The sequence below is a fragment of the Primulina eburnea genome, chromosome 7 (genome assembly GCF_022965805.1).
Source record: "Primulina eburnea isolate SZY01 chromosome 7, ASM2296580v1, whole genome shotgun sequence".
In the NCBI taxonomy this organism is placed as follows: Eukaryota; Viridiplantae; Streptophyta; class Magnoliopsida; order Lamiales; family Gesneriaceae; genus Primulina; species Primulina eburnea.
In genome coordinates this window covers 20,325,588-20,339,768 of record NC_133107.1, presented here as the reverse complement: position 1 = coordinate 20,339,768, position 14,181 = coordinate 20,325,588, and the positions used below count along the sequence as shown (strand labels likewise).

Below are 14,181 nucleotides of genomic sequence, written 5' to 3'. Positions count from 1 at the left end.
TCCATTTCTCATTGAATTTTACTCAACCATTTTAGACATTATATCTCATTACTTGATTTTGAATCTTTTTATTTGCATTTTTATTTGATTTTAGTAGGAATAAACCAATCAAATCACTTTTCGTTGCTAAATGTTCAATAACTGAAAATAATAATTGTAAAACACAGTCTTCAGTGGAACGATACTCGTACTCACGTACACTATATTATAACTTGACATCGTGCACTTGCGATTTATTTTGAGCATACAAAATCATATTTTTATTGGGGATTTTACTGTGCAAGTTTTGCTCGATCAAGTTTTTGGTGCCGTTGCCGGGGATTGTTAATCTACGATTTTATTTTTAGTTATTTTCTTTAGCATTATTTTATTTCTCGTGAGATAACACTTCATATTTTATTACAGATATCTCTTCCAGTGCATGCCAAAATCACTTGACGTGGAGCTTGAGTTTGATCCTGAAATTGAAAGAACCTTCCGCAGGAGAAGACAACAACAGAGGCTTAAAGAACTTATGGAGAGACACGAGCCAGAACGTGAGGAGGAACAACGTGAAGAGAGACATATTGAGATGCCACGCCGCATACCAATGTTAGAGTATGCCCAGCCTTCTTTGGATGGTGCACGCCCTAGCATTGTGAGGCCTATTGTGTGGGCAAATCACTTTGAAATCAAGCCAGCTATAATCCAGATGATTCAGAACACAGTCCAATTCGGAGGAACTGCAGTAGATGACCCAAACACGCACATCGCGGATTTTCTTGAGATTTGCGATACTTTTAAATTCGAATGGAGTTTCTGATGATGCTGTTAGGTTACGTTTATTTCCTTTCTCTTTATGTGATAAAGCTAAGGCATGGTTGAATTGTTTGCCTGTAGGTTCAATCACCACTTGGGAGGACATGGCGAAAGCGTTTCTTATCAAATACTTTCCCCCATCAAAACCATGAAGCTGCGGGCAGACATTACAACATTTGCTCAATTCGATCAGGAATCTCTATATGAGGCATGGGAGCGTTTCAAGGATCTACTACGAAGATGCCCACATCACGAGTTACCACTTGGGTTAGTCGTTCAAACATTTTATTATGGTTTGCTTACTCCTAACCGTACTATGATAGATCCGGCTGCTTGTGGAAACCTGTTGAGAAAGACCGCGGAGGAAGGATATGCATTGTTAGAGGAAATGGCTGCTAGCAGCTATCATCCTCAATGTGACAGGAACAACCAGCGGAGAAGTGCAGGAGTTCACCAGGTAACTGATTTTTCTGCTATTACTGCACAACTTGACGCTTTAAACAGGAAAATAGACGGCTTGAATGTGGGTGGCACGGCTATGCGTCTTCAAGAGATATTCTGTGAAAAGTGTGGAGGAGAGCACTATGTGAAAGACTGTCAAGATGGAAATCCCTTCTATGTGCAAAATGAGGCACCGGTGAATCAAGTGGGAGTCCAAAACCGCCCAAGGAATGACCCTTATTCGAACACATACAATCCTGGGTGGAGGCAACATCCCAACTTCTCGTGGGGCGGTCAAAACAGTCAGAATAGGCCGCAAGGAGGACAACAATATGGAAAACAACCGATGTATAGATCCGATCCTCCTAGAGAAGAAAAGTCCAACTTGGAACAAATGATGTCTAAGTTTATTTCATCCACTGAAACTCGACTCCAAAACCAAGATGCATCAATAAAGGGGCTCGAGAATCAAATTGGACAGTTGGCCAAGATGATAGCAAGTAGAGAGCAAGGCACCTTGCCAAGTAACACAGAGACGAATCCAAAAGAGCAAGTGAAGGCTATTGAGTTGAAAAGTGGGAAAGTTTTGGAATCAAGGGAAAAAAAGAAAACTCAAACAGTGGATGAGCAAACCGCGACATCTAAAGGTAAGTCTTCTAACTCCACACTAGCACCAACTGCACAACCAAAAATCGTTATACCTCCTCCTTTCCCTGCAGCACTTAAAAAAGCAAAACTAGATGCACAATTCGGTAAGTTTCTCGAGGTGTTTAAAAAGCTGCATATCAATATTCCCTTTGCCGATGCTCTAATGCAAATGCCTAGTTATGCAAAATTTTTGAAGAATATCTTAGCTAATAAGAGGAAGTTGGAGGATCATATGACAGTCAACTTAACCGAGAATTGCTCCGCTTTGGTGCAAAACAAAATTCCACCGAAACTGAAAGACCCAGGGAGTTTCTCTATTCCTTGCATGATTGGTGATGTTGTTTTTCATAAAGCATTGTGTGATCTCGGTGCCAGTATTAATCTTATGCCATTGTCTGTGTTTAGGAAGCTTGGGTTGGGAGAACCAAAGCCGACGAGGATGTCTCTACAACTAGTTGACAGATCTGTCAAGTACCCCCGCGGAGTGATATAGGATGTGCTAGTGAAAGTGGACAAATTCATTTTCCCTGCGGACTTCGTGGTGCTTGACATGGAGGAAGATGCGGAGATGCCTCTGATTTTGGGTAGACCGTTCCTTGCAACTGGCAAGACACTGATTGATGTGCAAGAGGGGAAGTTGAAACTAAGAGTGGGCGAGGATGAGATTACTTTTGATGTTTTTCATGCACTTAAGCACACACTGCATTCTGATAGTTGTTTTAGAATTGATACTTTTGACTCTCTTGCGTCTCACTATGTGCAGGATGCTCTTATGGACCCTTTGGAGGCCACTATAAATACTGAATTGGTAGAGGAGGAGTTGGATGAAGAAAGAGCTGAAATAGTGGCACACTTTAATACCAACCATCCATGGAGAAAGTCAATGAGGATGCGACTGGAGGATCTAGGAGAACGGAGAGATTTGACCCCTCAAAGGTCAAGCATCGAGGATCCACCAACACTTGAGCTGAAGCTGTTGCCTCCACACCTCAAGTACGTATACTTAGGTGAGAATAACACTTTACCTGTCATTATTTCTGCTGCTTTGACAGATGTGATGGAGGACAAACTGCTGGAGGTATTGAAAGCACACAAGGGTGAATTTGCGTGGAAGGTGGCGGATATCAAAGGGATTAATCCATCAGTCTGCATGCACAAGATCTTGATGGAAGAGAAGTACTCACCTCATGTGCAACCTCAACGAAGACTGAATCCAAAGATGCAAGAGGTAGTAAAGGCGGAAACAATTAAGCTTCTCGATGCAGGTATTATCTATCATATATCTGATAGTGCATGGGTAAGTCCTGTTCAGTGTGTGCCAAAAAAGGGTGGGATTACTATGATTACAAATGAGAATAATGAATTAATACCCACTAGGACTGTTACGGGATGGCGTGTGTGCATTGATTATAGGAAATTAAATGATGTCATCCGTAAAGATCACTTTCCCCTTCCCTTTATCGATCAAATGCTTGAAAGGTTAGCGGGTCATGAATTTTATTGCTTTTTGGATGGGTATTCAGGGTACAACCAAATTATGATTGCGCCGGAGGACCAAGAGAAGACCACTTTCACTTGTCCTTACGGCACTTTTGCTTTTAGACGAATGCCCTTTGGTTTGTGTAATGCGCCGGCCACTTTTCAGCGATGCATGACTGCTATATTTCACGACATGATAGAAACGTTTCTTGAAATTTTTATGGATGACTTCTCGATATTTGGCTCTTCTTTTGATGATTGTTTGCAGAATTTGAAGGTAGTGTTGAAGAGATGCGAGGAGACGAATTTGGTACTTAATTGGGAAAAATGCCACTTCATGGTACAAGAGGGAATTGTCCTAGTGCACAAGATTTCGAGGCACGGAATAGAGGTGGACAAGGCGAAAGTTGAAGTTATCAAGAACTTACCACCTTCGGCGTCCATAAAGGGAGTTAGAAGTTTTCTAGGCCACGCCGGCTTCTACCGGCGTTTTATCAAAGATTTTTCTAAAATTGCAAAACCTCTATCTTCTTTACTCATGAAAGATGCACCCTTTGATTTTAATTCGGATTGTTTGCAGGCATACGAGAAGTTGAAGGAGCGCTTGGTGACGGCCCCTGTCTTGGTGGCACCAGATTGGGATCTACCTTTCGAGGTCATGTGCGATGCCAGTGATACTGCGGTTGGTGCTGTCCTCGGCCAAAGACTAAACAAGGTATTTCACACTATATACTATGCAAGTAGGACTCTAGATGAAGCACAATTAAATTATGCCACCACTGAAAAAGAGTTACTTGCAGTAGTGTTTGCACTTGACAAGTTCCACTCATACCTTGTTTTGTCGAAAGTAAGCTGTGTTTACTGATCACTCTGCCCTTAAATATTTACTTGCCAAGAAAGATGCAAAGCCACGCTTACTTCGGTGGATTTTATTATTGCAAGAATTTGATGTAGAAATAAAAGATAAGAAGGGTGTTGAGAATGTGGTTGCGGATCATTTGTCTAGATTGGAATTTATCAGTGATGATTGTGTGAATGATGCGATTAATGATTGGTTTCCAGATGAGCAGTTGTTTGAGGTGAAAAATTGTCCATGGTATGCAAATTTTGCAAATTTTCTTGTTACGGGCTCACCCCCCCAAAATTTAACATTTCACCAAAGAAAGAAATTCTTTTCGGACGTGAAGTATTATTTTTGGGAGGAACCTTTCTTGTTCAGAGTTTGTGCAGATGCCATGATTCGGAGATGTGTTGCAGAGGAAGAGTTTGGGCAAATCCTCAACCATTGCCATGACCGTGAGGTAGGTGGTCATTTCGGACCAACAAGGACGGCATCCAAGGTACTTGAATGTGACTTTTATTGGCCAACCCTCTTTAAAGATGCTCGTTCTTATGTGCTACATTGTGATAAATGCCAGTGGTCATGTAACATCTCTAACCGTCATGAAATGCCTTTAAATAATATCATTGAGTGTGAGGTTTTCGATGTATGGGGGATAGACTTTATGGGACCATTTCCTAGTTCTTTCACGAAAAAATACATCTTGGTGGCGGTTGATTATGTGTCTAAGTGGGTATAGGCGGAAACATATGCCACTAATGATGCTCAAGTGGTTCTAAAATTTTTAAAGAAAAATATTTTTAACCGATTTGGAACACCACGAGCAATCATTAGTGATGGTGGCACTCATTTTTGCAACAAACTCTTTGAAAAACCCTTGAGCAAATATGGTGTCACACATAAGATATCTACCCCTTATCATCCCCAGACGAGTGGTCAAGTGGAAGTGTCTAACCGAGAAATTAAGCGGATTTTGGAAAAAGTGGTAGGTGTCAATAGGAAGGATTGGTCGGTGAGATTAGATGATGCTCTTTGGGCATATAGGACTGCTTTCAAAACACCAATAGGCACGACACCGTACAGATTATTGTTTGGTAAAGCATGTCACTTACCTGTAGAGTTAGAGCATCGCGCATATTGGGCAACAAAAGCACTAAACTTTAACTTTACTGATGCAGGTGAACGACGGTTGCTTCAACTAGATCAGTTGGAGGAATTCCGAAATCTGGCATATGATCTCGCAATAACCTACAAAGAAAAGATGAAGAAGGCCCATGACAAGCGGATCGTTGAGAGAGAATTCAAAGAAGGTGAAAGTGTCCTACTCTACAACTCCCGGCTGCGACTTTTTCCCGGAAAGTTGAAATCACGATGGTCTGGTCCATTTGTGATTTCGAAAGTATATCCATCGGGAGCTGTAGAATTGAAAGACGAGAAGGATGGGACATTTACGGTCAACGCCCAGCGACTGAAGCACTACATGGGTGGCACGAATGAGCCGCAACTTGGAATCACCCGGTTCCAAGACACGCCGAACTGAGACAGACCGACAGTCAAGCTCTCGACTATAAATTGAGAACTACTTTCCTTTTCTTTCTCTTTCATTTAATTCAATTTTCTTTTTTTTTTCCTTTCGTGTCAGCATATTTTGTTTTATTGTTGTGGAAAAAAAAACGGTAAAGTGTGAATTTTCCCGAGAACTCGGCGCTCGGGCGGTAATTTTTTACCGCTCGAGCGCGAAGCAAATGCAAAATGTCCAGAGAGCTTGGCGCTCGGGCGGTAATCTTTTACCGCTCGAGCGCGAACATCTGCCTCTAAAATTTTTCCCCGAGGACTCGGCGCTCGAGCGGTAATTTTCCACCGCTCGAGCGCGACTGCTTTTTAAGTCGCGAATCCCCTTCCCCCTTTCATTTCTGCACGCCCCTAGCCCCAAAATCCCTAACTCTCCCTCACTCTCTCCTTCAATTTTTGTGTGCAGGTGGTCGATTTCTTCCCCAAACCTCGGCAAGGCGAATCTTCTTCGTAGGAACACACGCCTAGTCCATCAATCGGGTCTTTTCTCTGGCCATCGTCTTCCCCTTCAATTCTTCCAACACAATGGCCCCCAAGAAGCAAAAAGGTAACCCCGGTTTTTCCTCTTCATCCTCATTTGATCGGGCACGTTTTGTTAGTATGGAGGCTCGTGCTAGATATGACCATGCGAAAATTCACCGAAACCCCATTACCGAGAGGGGATTTCGTCGTACTTTTGAGGATCGATATATGCCACCTCTTGTGGACTTGGGAAGAAGGGGATGGGATAAATTTGGCGAGCAACCTAAGGCAGCTGTGGTGTCGACGGTTAGGGAATTCTACTCCAACGCCGTTGAACGAACTGATGATAGGGCCTTTGTTAGGGGAAAACTTGTGCCGTTCGATTCGGCCACGATTAACGCCCTTTTGGAAACGGCCGAGGTAGATAACTCTATTTTCCATGCATTGATGGTTAATCCTGACTACAACCTGATCATCGAGACTCTGTGCCACCCGGGCGCGATGTGGAAGCCATTGGGTGGCTCGCCGAGCTGTTTTTATGAGAAGTACTTGAGAGCTGATATTGCCTTGTGGTATCTGTTTGTGGCCCGACGGATGATGCCAGTCTCGCACAAAAGCGAGGTGCAAAAGGAGCGTGCGGTGTTACTTTTTGCGTTGCACCGAGGTTACGCCATCGATGTGGGCGAACTTATCAACTCGCAAATCACACTGAGCACCCACAACAGCCACATAGGTCTCTTCTTCCCGAGCATCATTTCCGAATTGTGTGCACGGGCCGGGGTGCATTTCAGGGACGACGAGGAGTGGCTTCAACCGATGAAGCCAATTTGTCGGGAGGATGAACAGCGCAAAAGGGCAAAACGACGAGCGGACTTTCCCCCTCGGGCGGCGGATGTCGGTTGATCAAGCACTGCCGTTCCACAACGCCTCCCACCACAACCCCGCAGGCGAACTCAGAATGATAAGATGGATGAAAATCTCGCCTTCCAAGCGCATCAGAGTCAGTTCAACTCCTATGTCACGGACCATTTATCGCACATTGACTCCATGATGCGCACTTTGCTTGTGCACGGGGGCATTGACCCGTCGACCATTCCACCGACTCCGCTACCCCCTCCCCCATTCCAGTTCCAGTATGATTATTCTCAGCATGGGGAGGCCGCAGGAGTGCCACCGCTAGAGTATGATGACGAGGACGCTTGATCAGGGGAGTTTACTGTTTCCCCTTTCTTTTTATTCTTTTGCTTATTTTGTCGTTGCATTTGCATTCATGAGTTTTTTTTTGGTTTTTAGTGTTTGTTTCGTTTTGTGCACTGAGGGCATTGCACCACTCTAGTATGAGGGGGGTAGATAGATTGTTTTGATGGTTTAGTTAATTGGTTTAGTTATTCGTTGCATTTATTTTGTAGAGTGTCGTTTATGGTGAGAAGACATAGTTTATGCGCCAATGATGAGGTTAGATTGTTAGTATACAAAAGTATTGATTGGGTCATTTCATGAACGGTACTCTTGATTGTGAAAGCATGAATTTTGGCTCAAGTTTGAACTTTTTAAGCACATATGTGTGGGGACTAGAATTTTGTAGGAATAATGGTGAAATTTGAAAGTTTTGTGTGGTTAACTTGAAAGGCACCATTTATGAGTTGATTTAGCATGTAAACCCGTGAAAATAAGTCGCTAATTGGGACCTCGAATGAGAAAATTTGTTTTGCCTTGAACTTTACATTTACCTCCTTTCCGATACACTGAATTAAAATGTCATACTCCTAACCAGCTGTAATCCGAAGGATTATATTCTTAGCCTAGGGAGTACATGTGTGAAAATTGTGCATGAAAAAAAAAAAGAGAGAAAAAGAGAAGAAAGAAGGAGATGTAAGGTGAGGGGGAGCCGAAATAAAAGGAATGAAATTCTATTCCTAGGCTAGTAGTTGGAGATGTAAGGAGACGAGGAAAGTCAGACGAAAAGTCTTGACGATTGCACAATGAAAATGATCGGTGTACTCCCAACTTTTAGCCACTTGAGCTTATTTTCCTTCTTTTCGACACCCTTATCTGCACTTAAAAGTTGAATAAAGTTCAATTAATGGCGAGTGATAAATGGACACGGGGATTCATGCTAGTGAGACTCGTATTGAAGTGTTAATTGAGTGACTCGCATGATTGGATAATTGATCTATTTGAAATACGAATGACTAGACCTATCATGACACACACACACGTTCAAATTAGTGTCAAGATTTATGTGTAGATGAGAATGAGTATTCATTTGTGATTTGACTTGATTATGATTTGTACGTGAGAAAGTTCACTGAGGCATGAGCATAAAATTTGTTAACTCACCATTGATATTTACTTGTGTTAGTTATTTCTTGTTTGAGTAATTTTGTGGTTGTTGAGTTTGTTTAGTATCTCGTGCTTTAACCTATTTTACTCGAGGGCGAGCAAAAGGTTAGTATGAGGGGGTTGATATGTGTCGTTTTTACGTATTTTATCGCATTAGTCTGTGTGTGTTTTGCATTGTGCATCGTTTATTTCAGTCACATTATGTTCATTTTAGAGTAAATATTTGCATTTTATCACATCTCACTCGGGCGTGATGAATTTGCAGGAAAAAGGGCCGGAAGAACCAAAATCGGAGCCAAGTGCCAAGTAAAGACAAAAAGGGCAGAGGAGTTGGCGCTCGGGCGGTGAAATTGTACCGCCCGAGCGCGAACAGAGAAATGCCGAAGCGTTTGTACAGAAGGTTTGGCGCTCGGGCGGTGAAATTGTACCGCCCGAGCGCGAGATGAAAGCCCCAAAGGATTAAAGACAGAAAGGTCGGCGCTCGAGCGGTAGTTTTCTACCGCCCGAGCGCGAAGGCCGCTCTTCCCAGGGAGATTTACAGAAGGTGTGGCGCTCGAGCGGTATTTTTCTACCGCCCGAGCGCCACCTATTTTTGGCAAGATTTTATGCTCGATTTCTTACCTTAGTTTAGGAGGGTGGCTATTATGGAAGGGGTTTTTGGCCGACTTTTGGGGACATTCAGAGAGATTCAGACTGAATTTTGCAGCCGTCATCAAGCGTTTGGAGAGAACTTTGCGCTTGGATTGAAGATTTGAAGCTTTCCGGGCACCGTTCTTCGCAGATTTCGTCTCGCCTAGTATTTCTAATCTAGTTTCTTTCGTTTTAAACATTGTTGCATTTATTTTTACTATGAATTCTAGTAGCTAAACTTATTATTTGTTGGGATTAAAGGAGATCCTACCCCGAATGTTGGTTTGAATTAATTTATATTTCGGTTGTGCTTTACTCTTGATTTTACTACTGTTTTATCGTGTCATTAATAATAGCTAACTTTAACGACGTTTTCATATCACGAGTGAGTTCGAGAGAATAACGAGTGATAGGATCGAGTAGTATAATTCGCGGATCTACAATTTACATAGATATATTAAATTGGATACGTGCCGATAGTCATAGTCCTAAGGGTCGAAAACTAGGGGATTTCATAAGTCGAAATGCGATTCACTCTTGATAAATAATTAAAGAGATTTAATTACTTCATTGAGTAGAATTAGTTTGGCATAGCTCGAGAGAGCGTGTTCAATAGATTAGGAAATCCTGTCGGAAGCGTAGATCACGAACGAACGAATTAATTGATTAACGAGGGGTAGGTGAACCGAGATTCCCAACAAATCCATTTCTCATTGAATTTTACTCAACCATTTTAGACATTATATCTCATTACTTGATTTTGAATCTTTTTATTTGAATTTTTTATTTGATTTTAGTAGGATAGACCAATCAAATCACTTTTCGTTGCTAAATGTTCAATAACTGAAAATAATAATTGTAAAACACAGTCTTCAGTGGAACGATACTCGTACTCACGTACACTATATTATAACTTGACATCGTGCACTTGCGATTTATTTTGAGCATACAAAATCATATTTTTATTGGGGATTTTACTGTGCAAGTTTTGCTCGATCAATGATTAAGTATTTGGTTTCCGCTATTTAATTGTTGTTATTAAGTTTAATGTTACATGTTTATTAGTCTGTTTAGTAGCCGCTAAGGGCGCTGCACAGCATGTTCTAAACATGAGTAGTAAATAATATATATACAAGCACATGTATTTAAAATCATACTTTTATTCAAAATAATTTGTAAGAATAAATAAATCGTAAATAGTCAAATCGTAAAACCATAAAGCTTTCAATCATTTATCATTTTGGGTGGAGTTTGATCCTTGAAAGTGACTAGCATTTTATCCTCTGGTCGACTGATCAGTCTTAGCTCACCATTGCGCATGGAGACGAGCATTAGTCAACGACGTAAAATGGAAATATGATCGTTGAGCTCCCTCTGGGGCCTTTTCCCTCACGATATTCCAAAAATTATATATCATATCCTTTATATCACAGTCAATTCACATCCTTCAAATTATTTTTATTTTTCTTTTTTATCAAAAAATATAGTATCTTTTCCATATTTGAAAATCAGCATTTCAACAGTAAAATTTTCACAACATTATAATAAATCATAAAATCTCATGTCTTCATCATAACATATCATTTAACATGCATTATAACCCTTCGGACGCTGCCAACCCTTTACGTACTACCCAGGTATAAAATGACTGTTTTACCCCTAGACGTAAAATATCTCGATTTTAAATTTTTCTTACCTTTATTGAATTTAGATCATCCCAAATAATTATTTAAACTTAAATTTAATTTATAATATTTTTATTTAGCTTAAATTCGAGGCTTCCGATTTAGTTTCTTATCTACTAATTCGTGAAGCGTTTAATTCCCGAATTAATTTAAACTTTAATATTTTCTTCCTAAATTTTAAACATAGCATTTTTATACTTAAACAACCCTCGTGAACCATGAATCGAATCCCCGTGGACCATGGTTCAAACCTTTTACCATTAACTTCACTATTCGAACCCTAGCTTGTTCCTCTCGAGCCAACCCTCATTTCTCTTGGAACCATGGCCGAGCCACCTCGAGCCATCCCTTGACCAAACCTCGTAGGGACCCTACTGACCATGCCTAGCCCATCTAACCAGCCCCTAGCCCAAGCCACAGCCTCCTGCACAAGACAAGAGTCACGACCGATCCTTATGCGCCTAGGACTCCTACTCGACTAGGACTCTTCACTCGAGCCACCATGAGCCCAAGCCCTCCTGACCCTCATCGGACCACCCTATGACCTAGCTTGGACCACCCTGACCAAGCCATGTCTTCCTCCATGCAGCAGCCAATCTCAAGTTGCATGGGAAGAGTCATATCTCACGTCGACTCTTCCCTAGCCACCGCACATGAGTCGTAGCATGGATAGGACTCTTCCTAACACCTAAACACGTCCAGCTCAGTCACTACCTGAGCCTTGACCGAGCCATGCACGATGTCGGTCCCTTGGCCTGAGCCCTTAACTATCAAGTAGCCTTAGGAAAACCATAGGCTCTTTCCCGTCCCTAGCCCTCACGATTCCAGCCTTGTTTCCACCTTAAATCATCCTTGTTCTATCCATAAAACGTCCCAAGTTGGCAGTCTATCCCTTGGAAATCATAACGTTTAATAAACAAGCGTAAAATCATCAAAACTTTGAAAATAATCGTTATGTCGTTAAACTCATCAAACGTAAATATTTTTCACACAAAATAATTCAAACATGCATAATATTGTTTGAATGATGCAGCAAAGGGATTTAGATATGTGCCTATAAACGCTCGAATATGCAATCATCGGCGTGGGGTGTGAAGAAGAACGAACGGGCGGCGAAGACTCCTAGTTTTCTTCCATAGGAATTTTTGAAAATTGTGGCTTATGTGTGTGTGTATTTTTGGATAAATTATGGGTTTAGAAGCCTAGGTTTTTATTTTATAGATTTTAATTTGCATGATAATGGGCTTGAGTTTCGGGTTTTCAAGTTTAGGATCAATTGGACCTACTCATCCAAGGTAAATTAAGCCCAATAATACCTATTTAATTGAAAAATAAAAGTTTATAAAAATTAGTTTTCAAAAATAATGCATTTGATATTTTAAAAGTCATTCGTTTGCCCAAAACCGGCTTCTCGGATAAAATCATGCTCGTCTCGTAAAATAATTTGAACTCTTATCATTTTTAGAAAAAAAATGAATCATTTTTAATCATATTAATAAGCCTTGAAAACATTTATTGAAAAATATTCATTTTGTCTTGGTCATCCCCGAACTCTTTTCTCCAGCCTATTATCGAATATTCGGAAAAAATCTTCAATTCTCGTGATATCTTGCCATTTAATCATTAATCATATATTATGCATCACGTAAACATTTTAAATCAATTAAGCAAAGCGAGTAAGCAATTTAAATCATTTGCATGCATGTGATTTACGTTAGACTGGTTTTTCGGGCGTTACAATACTAGCATGCACTTTAACTCGTTTACCGATTCCATTGAGGCTCATCAAGTGGCGAGGTTGAGTGTATTTTCGAAATATATATAGGATCCAATGCATTGTCCTAGAGATGATGTTAACCAGTGTTTTTAGCAAACTTCAATATCATGATGTTATTGACTCTTATGTAAAACAATTTTTATTTTAATAATATTATATGATTTTATACAATTGTGGCATTTATTCTATTTGTATGCTCATACAAGCTGCATAGATAAAGCTCTTGAATATAGAATAGGTACAATGAGGTCTTCCTCACAACGTAAGATCATGATACTCATTAGGATGTATAACGTATATTCTAAACAGATTCTTATTCAAATCAGTCGTTAACATAAAGATAAATTTCTCTTGAGCTTTAGCCTAGCATCTTTGATATAAACATCATGTTTCATTGGAAAGGGAATGTAGATGTCCATTCATACAGTTGAATGATCATTTGATGATACACTGAACAATCTTCCCTCGAATCGTCCAAGTGGTGCTTACTTTATCAAGGGAATAATATGCGCTTATGGTTATACATTATTAGTCATTTGACCCGGTACAACGTAGAGGCTCTACGTATTACCATACACTTTGATCTGTTTACCGACTCCATTGAGGGTCAACAAATGGCGAGATTCAGTGTAGTTTCTAAATACAAAGGAGCTAATGCATTGTAGTGGGGATTCACCGTTTACCTATGGTTGAAGATATCATATGTGATCTGATTAGTTAATAGTTCAAGAAACCTCTGGCTAGAGAAAGATATGCTCAATTTGGAAATGTAATTCCTCAGTTGCACATAACATGTCAATGTTGTTACTCAAAGATATATCACACCATTATCAAATTCTTTTGCAACTCTCGATATATATATATACATATACATATATATATATAATGCATTATCAAGAGTTAACTTTACATATATATATATATATATATATATATATATATATATATATATATATATATATAAAATGCATTATCAAGAGTTAACTTTACATGACATACACTAAATGAGAATTTTATTAATGAAAAAAAATCCTAATGAGATTTGGATTTGAGTCCCAGTGGAATTGGGTTAATGTATTTTTATTAAAATGCTATTAAATATTGATAATATATACCATAACCATACAAGGAAAATATACATAAATATTATCTCCTCCCTCGCAAGATTTTCCGGCCACCCCTCTTCCACCACCATCGTGCAGCCCCAAGGTCGTCGCAACACCACCGAATTGTTGGACTTTGAGGCTTATTGTTGGACTTTGAGGCTTATTGGGCTTATCTTTGAATGGGAAATTGGATAAGCAAGCAAGGCCTAGTTTATGGCAAGTGGGAAATGTCCCACATAGGAAAATAGACATAGCATTGGTGAGCTTATATTGAGTTGCACTTTGTAGAGGTGTAACAATGATTGGTCAAGAGGCTCTCTCTCGCGCGCACAGGCGCAGGGGGGTGCAAATCATGGGCCCGATTTGCAGTGGAAAAAGGCTTGACTTGTGTGCAGGCGT

General features: G+C 40.4%; 1 non-coding gene across 1 annotated transcript; it reads right to left on the bottom strand.

Annotated features, from left to right (window-relative positions):
- Positions 1 to 950: 950 nt before the first annotated feature.
- Positions 951 to 1,056, bottom strand: LOC140837511 (small nucleolar RNA R71). The gene has a single exon (XR_012119343.1). It is a non-coding gene; the product is annotated as a small nucleolar RNA R71 (small nucleolar RNA).
- Between the last annotated feature and the right edge of the window lie 13,125 nt (positions 1,057 to 14,181).